The sequence below is a fragment of the Lactuca saligna genome, chromosome 1, assembly GCF_052625555.1.
Source record: "Lactuca saligna cultivar CGN05327 chromosome 1, ASM5262555v1, whole genome shotgun sequence".
In the NCBI taxonomy this organism is placed as follows: Eukaryota; Viridiplantae; Streptophyta; class Magnoliopsida; order Asterales; family Asteraceae; genus Lactuca; species Lactuca saligna.
The window spans coordinates 38,247,128-38,259,901 of record NC_136417.1 but is presented as its reverse complement, the minus strand read 5'-3'; the positions used below and the strand labels follow the sequence as shown (position 1 = coordinate 38,259,901).

Genomic DNA, 12,774 nt, shown 5'->3' with positions numbered 1-12,774 from the left:
TGAATAGCTAAAGAAAGCCCTAAACTTCACATATGAAAGATTTTAGAAGACAAGAGGTCAAGGTAACAGCTTGTTACCTCCAAAACGTGCCCAAGCTGAAGTAGACTCTGGATCCACACTAAATCCTTGATGCTAGCCTCTTGATCTACAAGTTTCCTTCACAAAAATTACTTCCCAAAGCTCCAAAACACTCTCCAAGCTCACACTCACGGAAATTAGGGTTTCTGGCTCTCAAGGGGTGATAAAGGACAGTGGGAGGCACTAATGGTCCAATATATATGCTGCAAAAACACTGAAATTTAGGGTTTCCCCTGCGAGCTCCTACTCGCCGAGTCCCCCATCCCGACTCGCCGAGTCTCTTATTAAATGACGTGTCCTGACCCGCTGCTACTCGACGAGTCACAACATCAACTCGTCGAGTAGACCTTAAAACATGAAATCTAATTGGAATAATAATGATACCTGACAGTTGAGATGTTACACACACCATCAAATCTTCAGAATCGGCATTTAAAATTGTTTGTGATTTTAAACAATCAAAGATAATGTACCAAGAACAATCATGATTTTACAAAGGGTGTTGAACGAAGAACAAGGGATTCTTCAAGAATTGAACTATGGCATTCAAGTTCAATATTGACATAGATGTTCATATTTTTTTAATTCTTAAAGAATGTTAAATTCTATACAAATGGTGTTTCATGTTTTTTGTGCTCTTAAAGAATGTTGTCAATATGAAACAAATATTTTTAATTCTATAATAATGGAATTTCTATTAGAACGAAAAGCTTAAAGAATGTTAATTTATGTTGTTATATTCTGAAAGAATGAAATTTTAAGCATGATGAAGATGACTTTTAATCATGAAGATGAAGATGAACGTCGATCATTTCTAGTGCTTATGAAGATGAATTAGGTGTAAATTAAAAATGATTTTTCTATTTAAACGGTTATTAATTGATTTAACAATTTACCATAAATAATTACTAGCTAAGATTACAAAGTTATTCTTATTAAGGTTTTTGAAATGGTTTGTTCATATTAATTCCTACATCCACACAATAATTATCCATCCACATACGAACCTACTTCTCTCTTTCTCTCTCTATCTCTATCTCTCTCTCTCTCTATATATATATATATATATATATATATATATATATATATATATATATATATAGGTTCATACGTTCCTAACATCTATTGTGTGTTTGTAGGAACCAATAAGAATTTAGGAATAAATAAATAAATAAATAATCAAAATAAGGATATATATATATATATATATATATGTACTTTTGCATATAAAATAAATATTAACCAAATTTAAATCTCTTGATTCATGGATCAATCCCTTTAAATCAAGCCATCCGTAACCCTATGCCTCCAAGAAGTCATCATCTTCTTCACCCAACAACCATCGTCAAAACTCAACGTGGTCATCGTCTTCTCTGCTACAACCCACCGGATAACCCCATTAATCCCCTCTGATTACATCAAGACTGACGCAACTACTTTATACTAAGAAGAAAAGGCATAATACTTTGAATAATTGGAGATTGGAGAAGAACGGGAGGTCGATTTGGCTTTATTAATTCAATATAACAACTACAAATGTTTGATTATCACTAAGTTTTTGCTCATCAGGTCTGATTTCATTATCTATTTTCTTTTTATGTGGCTTTAATTGACTTCTGTTTCCTTTGCCCCAAAAATGATCTCTTGCAAATCATTATTAGTCATTTTCATCGATGTCCAATTAGGTCCGATTTGTACTATGTTTGTATTTGGGAAACATAAGTTTTACATTAGCATTGACAGATGCTTCAAGATAAACTCCGAGTTAAACATGCATGACTTGTAAAGGTAACGAACTTTCGACTTTCTTCACATTTAGTCACTAAACTTTTTTTCATTATCTATTTGCCATTAAACTATTGAAACTGTTCACATTTTACCCTTATGACCGGTTGTTACCGATCATAAGGGTAAAATGTGAACAATTCCAATACTTCAATGGCAAATAGATAATGAAAAAAAAAGTTTAGTGACTAAATATGAACAAAATCGAAAGTTCGTTTCCCTCTATAAAAAGTTTAATGACTAAATGTAAACAAACTTCCTCTTGTATTATGTTTTAGCAAATTATTTATTTTTGTTAAATTCTAGCAACATTTGTTGATGAAGAAATCCACGAAAAACTGAAACCGAAATAAAAAAACCAGTGGTTTTGTATTTTCCAAAATAAAAAATCAAAATTTCCAATCCGATTTTGCTTTTACAAAAAAATGAATCATTCTCACTGATGTGAATTATGACCATTAGTTTGGAATGCGGAATTAAATAACACACAAAGAATATGGTGATTTGGGTGTGTAAGAGATGCATTCGATTATGAAAGGTGTTTACAAAAAAGGATCTAGATCTAAATCTACATAATTAATACACATTAACACTCTCAATGTTACATCTCTCAAGCACACATCTACATGTGGTATGAACCCACCTTATATAGAGGTGTTTACATGTCTCTCTCTCTCTCTCTCTCTCTCTCTCTATATATATATATATATATATATATATATATATATATATATCATGTTACAAGCCTACTTTACCAAATGCAAGTGGGTCTACAAAAGTTAAACTATTTACAAAGTCATAAATAGATAACTTTGTACCCAACATTCACCCCCTCAAAGTTAGGAATAGATGACCCGCTTCATATATTCCAAACTCGAGTAACTTCACGAATCGAGCCTCAAGCGTGACACATGTAGAGATGAACATCAAATCTTCAATTATTCCATGACTTTTTAATCTAGGTTCTAGAATGTGAGACCATACAAACCTAGCATCAAAAGGTAATTAGAAGTTTCTCATTCTCCAAAAAATTACACAAAATTTGAGCATTTATGCACACTCCAAAAATCTTCAATAAGTCCAAACCCATCATGTACCGAAATCACTTCCAAATCTCCAATCGAATCATTTCATAAACTTCAAATACTCAAGGTCACTTCGGTCTTCAAGTCCGCATAATATAAAATTTTCAACTTTCGAATTTCCATATCTAAATCTCTCCCCCCTTTTTATAATCGAAAAATGATTATAAAACCAAAAAAGGAATGAGAAAGCGTTCAATTCGGATTTTTTTTATCCAAAACTCCCCCTTAACATATGATATAAACATTTTGATTCAATCCGGAAAATCCAAAAAAAAAATTAATTTTTAGCTTCGTTCACGGACCGCCTTTGAAATTGAAAAATTTTACCCAAATTTTTGTCAAAGGCTGTCTATGAACGAAACTAAAAATTGAAGATTTTTAAAATTTTCCGAATTGATGCAAAATGTTTATGTCATATGTTAAGGGGGAATTTTGGATAAAAAAATTCTGAATTGAGCGCTTTCTCATTCCTTTTTTGGTTTTATAATCATTTTTCAATTATAAAAATGGGGAGAAATTTAAATATGGAAATTCGAAAGTTGAATTTTTGTAAAACCAAAATCAGATTTGAAATTTTGATGTTTTATTTTGCAAAATACCAAACCATTGGTTTTTTATTTCGGTTTCAGTTTTTCGTTTTTTTAATATACTTTTCGAGGTTTTATTTTTTATTTTATTATTATTTCATAGATTTTTTATCAACAAATGTTGCTATAATTTAACAAAAACAAATAATTTGCTAAAACATAATATAAGAGAAAGTATTTTCACATTTAGTCATTGAACTTTTTAAAGGGAAACGAACTTTCGATTTTGTTCATATTTAGTCGCTAAACTTTTTTTTCATTATCTATTTGCCACTGAACTATTAAAATTGTTCATATTTACCCTTATAACCGGTAACAACCGATCATAAGGGTAAAATGTGAACAGTTTTAATAGTTCAGTGATAAATAGTTAACGAAAAAAAAGTTTAGTGACTAAATATGAACAAAATCGAAAGTTCGTTACCTTTAAAGTTATGATCCCAATGAAAGGTCTATATTTGACCGTACTTTACCTAACTAATCCTTTGATCGAGGGACTAATTTGATTAGGTCCATATAGTTAATAGACTTTGATGATTTTCACCCAATAAATCAACAATCGTTAGCGGTTCTTATGATAATATGATTCGTATTTGAGATTTATAGTAACATTACCACATTCGTCTGAACATATAATATACTTTGCTCTATATTTTTACCAATAACCTTTTTCTTGTTTATGTGCTCCTTTACGTGAGCTAAATATCAGCACATAACAAGAACAACAAGTAACACATGTTTACAATTTTAGATTACTTAAAGACGATTAACTAAAATCAACTACTCGTTTTCCATAAATAGTACTTGAAAATATTCCAAAAATCACATCTACAAATACGTTATGCTATGTTATGCTACACACTCCATTACTAAGTGAATCACGAGGAGCTCTTGTCTTCAACAAAAACCCTTCAGACACATCCAAAACAAAATTTAGCAAATGGCGTTACATTTTAAGAGAAATATGATCATAAAGGATCTGACTGTGATGCTTGTGACGTCATGGATGATGATGGTGACGATGGTATTCAAGATGATGGTGGAAACATTTTGGATAGTGATCGGAAAGTATACAGTCTCTTGGGGACTTGACTTATGGGTGCGTCTCGAGTTGATGCTTCTCAAATATGAGATGGAGAGCATTAGTGATGCTTATGTTGTTCCCTACGATTACTACAAGGTAACCCTTCACAAATTTGTAAGCTAGCCATATACGTATATGTATTAATTTAGATATCCACATGCACACATGTATAACGTAATAAGCATACATCTAAAAGAAATAAATACAAATAAGAAGAACACGAGACAATATATTATGCAGATAAAAGGTAGGTGTCTAGTATTAATTTATTTGGTATTAATGAAGTTAAAACAAATGAAGGTTCATGATGGTTTTAATTGAGGTTGTATGATCTATAGAAATAAATATATGTAAAAAAAAGAATATGATACAATGTATGATGTTTCCAAAAATGACTTTTAGGCGTTTGCAACCTTATAGTTATCGTCGACTCAGTTTTCAAAAGTTAGATCTGATGCAGCCGTTCACCAGAAGTGTTCGTTGACATTTGTGGAATGTTGAAAATAATGTTGATATAAATGAAGTTTGCAAACTTGTGAGAAGCGTAAGATTGTGAACTTTTCTTTATATTTGATAAATTTGTTTTAGATTTCCAAAGCTTGCACCGAACATTATATATGTGTAGGTTATTGAAGGAATATACGTTATGAAAACTCAGTGAAGAATCCAAGATTTTTAAGTATGAATGTACTATTATAATAATTTTTGTTTTGGAGAATGTATTATGATAAAAGAATTTGGATTTCTTTATTTCTTATGTAGTAAGAACATTATGAATTCTGATTTGAATGAATTATTTCACAAACCAGTTGTAACTTCATGCCTTATATCATGTACATAACATCACTTTATCATATGAATTGGGGTTAATTATAGAAACATAAAAACCAAATTTGTTTCAGTTTTTAATTTGGTTATGAAAATTTGGAAATCTCCGAAACATGAACTTTTTGAGATGTTTGGATGTGAGAAAAACTTTAATCAGTGCAATCGTGTTTATTGATAAGAAAAATTAAATATCCTCCTAATCTCTCTATTGATAAACTTATAGGGCGTTTACATAGGTTTTCCAAATATATCATTTTGTGGAAGAATTGATTTACTTACAAATTATACGTAATGTTACCATTTAAAAACAATAAATTATTTAATAATTTTATATTAGTTAAAAACTTTATATTATTTAAAATTTATTAAATAAATATAAGAAAATTAATAAAAGTAGTCCCTATCTTTACAAAAGTCGAAACTTTAGTTTATATTTGCATTTCGTTACTTAGTTGGTAATAGGTATTCATGGTTTTATATTATTAAGATATTGATCAATGTAATTTCCATTTATATATATTTTATCCAAAAATATTAAATAATTAAATACATAAATAGTTAAATAAATAATTATAAAATTATTTAATAATTTTATATCAGTTAAAATCTTTTTATTTTATAAAATTTATTAAATAAAATATAAGAAAAATTATAAAAATAGTCCTTGTCGTTACAAAAGTCTCAACTTTAGTTTAAATTTGCATTTCGTTTACAAATTCGGTATTCATGGTTTTATATTATTAAGATTTTGATCAATGTATTTTCAATTTGCTTTACATTTGATCTAAAATCATTATTTTAATGCTTGTTTGAGATTTCTTTTTATTGATTTTTCTTATTTGGTTATCAATTGATATTACCATTTTATAGAATACAAATTACAGTTTTTGGTCCCTATGCTCGGCATTCGTCTGCAAGTTTAGTCCGATTTTTGAACATTTGTTACTATTGGTCTCTAATGTTTCAAAATTCATCCCATTTGATTTTTTTTTTTCGGGTTGTCATCACCACTCACCCGTTAAATGTAAGTGAATCGACAAATATACCCATGTTTGTCTTTTATTTTTATTTAATAAAAGGATTCAATCCTCTAGCCTCACACACTACTTCACCCCACCCCATCCATTTGTCTCTTTTTTCATCCCCTTCACTTCTTTATCTTTCCCACCACTATGTTATGTGTTATACTCCTCTTACAACGTTTAAGTTGCTGACTTGGCATGTCGACCCAGAGAGGAACACCATGCCATACTAGGCGACCTTGCCAACTGAAAACCAAATTGTTGTGAAGATGTAACTAGCTCTCCCGTCTTCTCCTGAAATGTATGATATTATGCCACAGAGAATCCATCATCATTTGCATTTTAGTAAGTTAATGATTTTGCAAAAGAGGTGGGATTTTTGTTATTCCTATTTTTTATTTTGATCAAATCCTAAACTAATGTTAGAATTGGAATCAAAATAAGTTCATTCATGGGTTTCTAGTACGGTGCAAATACGAGATCATGATTTAATACAAATTGCTCATCCCTAATACCTCCCAAGTGTGATTACACCACTAATAATATTTCGTAATCATTTAATTCTTAGATTGGCGTATTGTCCTATCAACTTGTGTTTAATCTACTTTATACAAATAATACAGTCAGAGAAAATATTAAACAAAATTTCATAATTGGTTCTGGTGGTTTGAAAAATATCGCACTTAATGGAGAACTATGAAAAACGTCACTTCACTGGTCCTTATGGTTTCGACACCTTTCATAATTGGTTCTCGTGGTTTGAAAAGTATTGCACTTTATGGAGAACTATGAAAAACATCACATCACTGGTTCTTATGGTTTCGACACCTTGCATTAATGGTCATTCCAACGTTAAAGCTAACTTTACAATGGTTATTTTTATGAAAAGACAATTTACCCTTGAACCAAATATGTACTATACAACAAACATCAAGGACCATTTGTGTAATTTTGAAAATTTGAAATTATATATATATATATATATATATATATATATATGTATATATATATATATATGCTTAGGTTATTTTATTCAAAGTAATTATTATGTTATTGTATCCCAATCAATTTTACGAAAGTGATTAATATATATTATTGAATTAAATCTAATTGAAAAATGTCATATAATTTAATTACAAAGGTATTTTAGTCAATTAATATCTATTTAATAAAGGAAAATTGCATATTTTAAGAGATCATAGATTCTATTAATTATAAAAATCCGATTTTACAAATTATAATTCTTTTAATTCAGACATTCTGACAGAATGTGTTTATGAGTATATTCAAAAATAAAAATATTCTTGAACCATAAATAATAAAAATATTTTTGAACCTATTTCTTGATCATAACTTTAAAAACTTCTTGTAGAATAACAAATTCCTGAACAATCAAATGAAGAATTAAAACAAAAAATACATTATTTCTTATAGAATACGGCCGGTAACAATTGTTAAGAATTATATTTATTGTTAAAGAATAAAACTAAAAAAACTTTCAAAACAGGAAAGAAAAACATCAAAAGCTAACAACGACACTAATACATTCTAAAAGAATAATGTTGCTTAGAATCACTTTCAATTTTGTGATCCGTTCTTCAAGCATCAACTTATGTGAAAACAAAATCAAATTGTAGTTTAGATTCCAATGGAATTAGAATTCATGATTCAATTCCAATAAAATTGGAATTCGTGATTCCATACAATTCATGAACAAATGCCATTGATCTTCTTCAATGGTCCATAATCGGTTGATTCCAACCATTCTTACAAGAATGACATTTTGTGAGACTAATACCAGATGAGAATTACGTGCTACAAGAATACCATTTTGTTAGAACACATTTATTCTCCTTATCTAATATACGAAAACTTGTGGTCCCTACTTTTGCTTCTCTCCTTTACCAGTTCCGACCTCCAGATCCTTTTTCTGATAATCAAAAAGAAATATCAAACTAATAATCCAACTTAAAATCAAAGTTCAGTGAAAATTCTAAGTAGTCTTAATTGATACCAGTAAAAGTATATGACTTTAAAAAAAAGTAATTAGAAAAGATGCAAATTTTCATTATGGTTTTCAGAAAATTACCAATTGTAACTTAAGCCTACGAGGATTGAAAATGCTTTGTTTCTAGTATCATCACATTCAGAACTAAGATACTTCAAAACGTAAAGCTCTCATAAATCACAAACTACTGTAACTTAAGCCTACGAGGATTGAAAATCACATGTTTTTTGAACAAGTTTAACGAATCTAAATAAATTATAAAGTTAAAATCACTTTAAACTCAAAAAACAAGCTATAAAAACACGATACTCCAAACATATTTTACCTGGTTTTGAAGGGGAAGGCGAAGCCGTACGATTTGACTAGGATCTGGACCAATATGGAAAAAAATTAGGGAATTGGTGGTCATCGGTGGGGACTTGGTGGTTGCGGTGGTCTGGATAAACGAAACAAAAATTAGGGAGATAATGGTTAGTCGCAATGGCTGGGATCGATGGATGCAAGAAAATCTGAAGGGAATGAGGTCTACAACCGTTGATGGAGATTGAGCATGTATCAGTCGGATGAATTTCATCCGAGATTGAGCCACTGCCATTGACGCGCACATGCCACCTGGGAAAAAGAGTAGGAATGGTATAATGATTTTCATCAGAAACTATAAATGGTATTACGCGGAGGAAGCAGTGGCGAGGAGGACGATTAATTGGTTATGGAGACAAGTGGGAAAGTGACCTACGACCACATAGGGTAGGAGAAAGAACCAATTGTTAGTGTGAGGAAGAAAGAGGCGGGCCAATTGTTAGTGCGAGGAAGAAAGAGGCGGATTTAGTTCGCCGGTGTGATATGGATGTGGATTTTAATAGGGTTAATAAGAAATGGATCCCTAAAATGAAGGGACTGTTTATAGAATTGATTTACCAAATTACTAAATTACCCTCATTGATTTATTTAATTATTTAATTTTTTATTTAATCTTGATTGACCCACATTTATGCATACAATAATACAAACGCACATCCCCATCTTCAAACCTCAGACACCACAATGCTTTTCTGCATTCATCTTCTTCAACATACACACAATAAAATGATATACAGACACCTACAAATCGATGGTTGAAAACTCAGAAATCAAACTCTGAACAAAAACTCAGAAATCGACCAAAATGCCGTTGTCATCGGTCTAGAAACGTTGCCACCGTCGCTTCAGAACCACCGCTTCCACCGGTCTCGAACTGTTATTGTTGCCGACGACCGTCGTTTCATATTAAGGTTTCATAGGTGGGGTTTCGTCGGCATTATGTGTCTGGGCCAAATATTTGGTTTGCTACCATCACATCTATCATTGATCTGGTCCATCACCACCAATCTCACCATAGATCTTGTCGTCACCACCACATCGCCTTGTTCGGACGCTACTGTGTGTTTCTTATTGGTTGTTCATCGTTTCATATTTGGCCTTCCATCTTTGTTTCAAATCAATGGTGGGTTTCATTTCAAATCTATCCTTCTTCATCTTCGTTTCTGACATGGAACCAAGAACATACCCACCTCTGACTTTGTTTATGTGTGTGTAATATGTGTTGTGTTCTCGACTCATTAAACAATGTTTATCATAAGGAGAAAGTGAGTTAGGAATTAAGAGAGAGAGGCATGAGCCCTATATTTTAATTTAATAAAACATTAAATTAAATAGAAAAAAGGTAAAAAAAATCGGAAGGACATATTAGTCATTTCAGTTTATCGAGGGACCAAAATCACAACCAAATTAGTTCAAATGGACCACCAATCCAAAAAAAAAAAAAAAAGTCAAGGTTTGAACCAAATTTCGGAAAAAATGCATACTATAGGGACCATTTTAGCAGTTTTGTCTAAAAAATAACAGCAAAAATGTTAATTTTAAGGTCGGAAATAACCATTCATACAGGTTTCAAAACAATAAGGATCAGTGATATAACGTTTTTCATTGTTGTTCTCAAAATGCAATATTTTGCAAAGCATGGGATTTAGTTTTGAAATTTTGTCAAAATATTACGAGATGATTTGATAAGAAAGTGATGTCGGCAAAAAAAAAAAAAAAAAAAAAAAAGGAATTATGCGTTGGTCTCTATTGCTAAGACTAATCTCAAATACATTTATAATGTAAGCACGTTAATTATAGTTCAATTAAATATCTATAATCATGTTAGCAATATAGTTTTTATTTTATTTTATTATTTTTAAATTTCATATAAAACATGAGTAGATATGAAATTTGTAGAAGTCGTGACAATCAAACAATGTGAAGTACAAACGGAAAACATTGAGATGTTGACTTGGATGATAGAAAATGTAATTGTTGAGTGTGGCAAGTTACATGTCTTCAATGTGTATATGCATTGACTTTTATTGTTTTCAGGTTCCAAGAATGGTTGTAAAAATATATATATATATATATATATATATATATATATATATATATATATATATATATATATATATATATATATATATATATATATACTAAGTTTAAACCCGTGGAAACCACGGGTGTTATAGTAAAATAACATAGATTTTAAAAATAGGAATGTAATTGCTCTTAGCAAACATAGATTTTAAAAATAGAAATGTAGTTTCGCTTAGCTTATAAAATAAGATTTCACAACTTGTACTTAACTTCAGAAGTCCACTAAAAGAGTCGTAATTTGTATTCCAATTTAGATATGCAGAAATTGCGATTGATAAAGAAAAACACAATTAATAAACTGGAGTTGTAATGACTAATAAAATATTTGAAAAAAATTAATAAAACATACTAATGGGGTGTTTTGGAGTGCCTTTTTAAAATGACTTATTAAACTCCATCATAGCTGTTATTTTTCGAAATTCATATGGTTAAGAATGGAAAATTGTTTTCCCATTTTCCCATTGTAAATTGTTATAGGTTAAAATCAAAACATGTATTTTTTAGTATACAAAATAAAAATTAACTTCGATAAGTGTGTCTCATTTTGGATTTCAGTCAACAAAAATGGAAATTGCAGTCAACATGGCATCATTAAAGGCATTATAGATCCAACATTTTGACAGAAAAAAATGAGTTTTGAAAACTAAAATGTTCGACGGTGGAAAGAAGGATAACATCATAAAAATAAGTGAGATATTAGTCATTTCTTTTAACCAACATGTATTTGATTTTAAGAAAAAACCCCAACACCTATGTTGATAGTGAATGGAAGAGAAATAACATGTTCTTATATATACAACACGGGTGCTGCATATATAAGAAGGGATAAAAAACTATAAGAAAATTAAATGCAACATCAAGAAATTGATCTAGGTGTTAACTTGAACCATTAACAAAGATACACTTAGTTGGTCAAGATCAAGGTGATTGCTTAATTCATTAATTAACTTTGGAAGAGTATCAAAGTCCATCTTGACGCGACTCTTTTTAAGAAATGGAATACATAAACATACATAAATATAAGAACAATAGGGAAAACAACAGATTAATCAAAAAAATTAAGCTAAACTTCAGGAGCGTTGTAGTCAGACGTTGGAAAAAAATCTAGAGAAAACATGAAGGGAAAGGTTATACATAAAAAAAAAAAAACATAGACAGCCTATAGATTTGCAAATATATAGATACGGCATTGAAAATTTCACAATAAACATCACCCATTATACGTGCTTTACTAAATCTCAGGTTACAAACGTAAAGCTTTTACGATTAATATTGGTTTCATGAGCGCAAGGATACAAATCATATATTTGAATGCCAAAAAAATGATTTTATTGCATATCCAAATAAGACCAATAAAAACCAAAGTATCTAACTGTCATTACCTATGGATACTACAAAGGAGACAACTTATATATTCCAACAAATGTTCAACAGAGCTCTTACATCTTCCAACCTGTTTTAAGAGGGTTCTACACTGAAATTCAGGAACCATCAAAATGCTTCAATAAGGTAAAGAACCAGACACATGGGTTTAATTTGTTTATGAATTATGCATGTCGGTAAGGATTTAACTTGTAAAGCAACAAATGACCAGCAACATTACCCATAGCCATCATCCCTCCACCTCTAAAGTCCAAATACCGAGGATACTGCAACGCTTGATTTGCCGGTGGCCAGTTTGAAAAAAACAATATATGAAGGCACATGCACCAACTTCATATTGTTTTTCTTCATACCGGACAAATCACCAAAATCTGTGCACTGCTATTAAACTTGAACAAAATAAATCTTTGGGTATAATGAAACGATTGGAGGTATATATGAAGCGGAATAGAATTTTAAATTTGGAACT

At 30.4% G+C, this 12,774-nt stretch overlaps 1 long non-coding RNA gene across 2 annotated transcripts; it reads left to right on the top strand.

The window, feature by feature from the left end:
• The first annotated feature begins 4,286 nt into the window (after positions 1–4,286).
• Positions 4,287–5,434, top strand: LOC145033121 (uncharacterized). Of its 2 annotated transcripts, none has more exons than XR_013677371.1 (2): positions 4,287–4,715; positions 5,040–5,434. It is a non-coding gene; the product is annotated as an uncharacterized LOC145033121 (long non-coding RNA). The 2 variants fall into 2 exon arrangements; XR_013677365.1 differs by having other exon boundaries at positions 5,022–5,434.
• Positions 5,435–12,774: the final 7,340 nt, after the last annotated feature.